This window comes from Gavialis gangeticus, unplaced genomic scaffold (genome assembly GCF_001723915.1).
Source record: "Gavialis gangeticus isolate Ggan-Ray unplaced genomic scaffold, GavGan_comp1, whole genome shotgun sequence".
Classification (NCBI taxonomy): domain Eukaryota; kingdom Metazoa; phylum Chordata; order Crocodylia; family Gavialidae; genus Gavialis; species Gavialis gangeticus.
The window spans coordinates 67444067-67448103 of NW_017728993.1; the positions used below are offsets into that span (position 1 = coordinate 67444067).

Here is a 4037-nt window from a genome sequence, read left to right on the forward strand (position 1 = left end):
AGTGCTAGCCAGCGTAGCACTGCCGAGCCTATAAGGATGCTGCAGGTTTTTCCTCCCAAGGTGGAGAACCTTGCATTTATCAGTGTTGAACACCATCAGGTTTTCATCTGCCCATTTTCTGAGCCTGTCGAGATCTGCCTGGATCACCTTCCTGTCCTCAGTTGTGGATGCTTTACCCCAGAGTTTGGTGTCGTCGGCAAACTTGGCCAGCCCACTTCTGACACCAGTGTCTACATCATTGATGAAGATGTTAAAAAGTAAGGGCCCTAGGACAGAGAAGGACCCCACTAGTCACAGGGCACCACAACGATTGACTTCTGTCAACCAGCACCCTCATTGGGTCCAGCCCTGCTGCACTAGGCAGGAAAGACAATGGGGGTCAGGTGACCCCAGCGAGGTGACTGTCCAGTCTCCTTTTGAAGATTTCCAGGGTCAATGATTACACCACCTCTGGAGGGAGTTTATTCCACAGTCTGCACACCCTATAGAGAAGGGGTGTGAGTTTGGGGTCTGGTATGGGTATCTGCAACATGGTGGTTTTCAGAGGCCCTGCACCTTCAGCAAATAGTATTATGGGGAAAGCTATGGGAGACCCTGGGGAAAGAATCAGCATGAGATGGACTGACTAGCTTGGAGAGGGCAGAGAACTGTCCTTTTGTCTTGTGTTTTGGCTGCTGTTAAGTCACACGACTGAGGACAGCATCTGTGTGGATGGAAGCTCTTTCAGCAAGGTTGTTTCAGAGTATAGCTGTCAGCTTCTTCATGCTCGACTGGATTGAGAGAGTTGATTGAAACACACTCAGTGGAGGGAAATCTGTTGTCTAGACATTCCCGGTGGGGTCCCAATCCTGCCACCGGTCTGCTGCACACAACTTGCTTCATTGTCCAGAACGAACATGCTGAACTCTTAGTGGTTTGGTCTGTAATGGTCCAGGGTCATGTGCAGATTTTAAGTGTCCTCTTTTTTTCTGAAGCTTGTAAAGTACTAGGATTCATGGTTTGAATCTGCCTCTTAAGCCAAACACTTTGAAACAAAGTGCATGGGGGAGACTGGGTGGGGGGACAGTGAGGTGCTGGAGTGTCAGGAGAAAATGCATTAATCTGGCATTGGGACAGCAAGGTCATCTTTGTTGCTGGATAATTCCTGCTCTGAACTTGGAAAAGAAGGGTCCATCTAGTGAGGATTTAGGGTTTCTCTTGGGAAGGACAGTCTGCAAATGTTCTGGTTTGACAGATCCTGACTTAGGATACTGTGTGCTCTGCCTCCACAGAAATAAGCAGAAACAAATACAGCCATCAGGAAATGCACAGACAGAAAGAAGTAAGTGAACCCAGGCATTTGCTGCAGGAAAAAGTGCACCCTTTAGGGTCCCTGCATGCGCCCCTCTCTCTGACATCTCAGGAATCTTGCTAATGAAAAAGCAGCCCTGCACTTCCCCAGTTTGGCATGGACCCTCAGACAGGCACTCTCTTTGTTAATTCCCAGCAGACATCTGAAAAGACTGGACAGCTGTGCAGGCCAGGAACGCAGACCTGCCAGACTTCCTTGGTGTGGCAGTGAATGCTTCTTTGCTCCAGTAAGTGTTGCAGGTTCCCCCAGAAAGGTAGTCAAATTCACCTGTGGGCTCATTTTTTCTCCCCCTTTGTGTCTAAGCTGTAAATACAACTCTAGAAGGTACGGGGAATAGTCTTATTGATCAGCTGTGTGCCCAGAGAGGTAAGAGGGAAGGGGAGAAGGCCAAGAAATATCTGGAGGAGGATCTGGCTGACAGAGGCAGCTCTGAAGTGAGCCCTGCTATCAGACATGGCTTGGCCAGGGGTCCTGGCAGTGGGCTAAAGGGCCAAAGCTCTAAAAGAGCTCCTGGAATCGCCAAGCTGAGGGATTGGTGATTGCCATGGGATGTGTCTGCACAGGACTGCTGTGAGGATGGACAGGGAAAGGAAGAGTTTTTCCACTGAAGCTCTGAGTGCACCACAACCATACACCAGCAAGGAACCTGGTCCACTCTATTTCAGAGGCACGGCGAGAAGAACAAATTCCTCTGTCTGGTGGACCATCTTTAATATGGTTAAGAAAAAAACAGCAGACACCAAACAAGGTCCCCAGAAGAGATGGGGCCGGGGTCCCAAAGTACGCACTTAGTAATTCCACACCTGAATGGAGATACACAAGGAGATGCCCCGAAATCACCAGGTGTAGCAGATAGGAATACCCTGATGTCCTCTCCCTTCAGTTCTATGACTGGTCAAACATGCTCTTTCCCTAGACAGGATTTATATGGTTCCCGACAAATTTTCAGAAGCTTCATCTGTATTCCTCTGCTGTACATTACAAGTTGCAGGAGGAGGAAGGATTTTTTTTTACTAAGGTTTCTGTCGACAAATGCAGATTTGCCAAAAGTAAAGCTTTTCACAGGAATTTCCAGGGTCCAGAATGAAATTCCAGGAGACACCTTGCCTTCCTCCACCTCTTCCTCATCAGCACCCCGGAGAAGGCCCAGACCACCAGACTGTTGGCTATTCTGGTGGGGGGGTACCTCTTGAACTTTCACCAAAAAAAGGGGTTTTCACATGGGAATAGAAACAAATGTCAAAAACTTTAACCTTGCTTTCTAGTCAGGCCCTATTTGAGGCGGTGTTAGCCACTGCCTCTCTGGGGTTGCCAGCAGTGGGTCTCTGAGAAACACGACTGGTCGTACCCTGCTCCCCTGAATCCAATGTGCTGCAAAACTGGCAGCTGTCCTGTGATGCTGCCTCAAGCATCTGCCCCTGAGCCCTCAGTCTCCCATGGGTCTGAGTGAGCTCACAGTGTGAATCTGGAGCAGCCTCACATAAACTTCTGGCTTGGGACTGGCTGAGTGGACTTGGATGGGTGGAGCAGGGTTAACTCCTTTCCCTCAAGAAAGCTGCCACTGAGTTGGCACCAGCGTGCCCTGGAGTGCCTTTGTCAGGAAGCGTCCTGAGTACCAGTTCTTCCTGCAGCCCCTCAGCTGAGACTCAAACGTAACTAGTGCCTATGCATGACCTGAGTCCATAAAGAGACTGGACTTGCTGCAGGAGGGTCCAGCTCTTCGGACAGAGGGGCTGCCAAGTCATCAAAACAGCCCCTTGGGGGTTCTCCCAACCATCGGACAGGTTAAGCAAATGCAGCGCAGCGTAGCTGCCTTCGTGCTTTCTTACCACTGACCCTCTTACTATAAGAGGTGCATCTGGGGCTTCCCTGGACCCCAGACAGTCTCATGAGGCACAGCCCACAGGAGACTTGTCACAGATGGGAAGGAAGTAAAGGGACTGGTCCAACCTGTGCTGCAGTCAACACTGTCCCTGGTGGGTTGCACTCACAGGCTCAGTACAGGTCAAAGATAACCAGGGGCTAAATGCTGCTGAAAAGCTCTGCTCCTCCTTGCAAAAGGTTCCTAGACCATGGCTTCCATGGAAAGCCGGGCTCTGTCGAGACATTAGCAGAGGGGTCTGTTCCAAAGCTCCTTCTCCCACGAGGGCTGTGACACACTTGCTCCTAGCTCTAGTAACCCCCTGCATCCCAGACTGCACAGCAGGGGCGCATGTTGTGTTACTCATGGGCTGGTGGAGGAGAACAATAAGCACCTTAATGAGAAAAATACCTTATAGAGTAGAATATGTACCATGGACTGCATCTGAGGTAGAGACAGACACCTTCACAGCAGAAGGAATGTCCAAGGAAGCAGCTTGTAGCTGTTTCTGCTGAAAACAGCTTTGCAGGGCAGCCAAGGGACAGTGTGTTTGTTGTAACTGTTCCCACTCAGGACAACCACGGGGGCTGAGCTTTGAATACAAACTTCCTTGAAGCTTGCGGGCATGGTTCTGTAGCTAACTAGAGCTTGAACATGACTAAGAGGGATGATCTGACTTCATGGGTCTTTTGCTGTTTATTGCTACAGGAGCACCTAGAAGATCTAAAGTGGATCAAGACCCCTTATGCTAGTTGCTATGTAGAAGGCAGAATAGATTTGCACCTGATATATATCTAGTTTGGCTAATCTACATATATATATATA

General features: G+C 49.5%; 1 protein-coding gene across 2 annotated transcripts in view; it reads right to left on the reverse strand.

Moving 5' to 3' along the window:
- The window catches only part of MYOC (myocilin), a 17870-nt gene that overhangs the window by 12380 nt on the left and 1453 nt on the right, over window positions 1–4037 (reverse strand). The window lies entirely within an intron of this gene.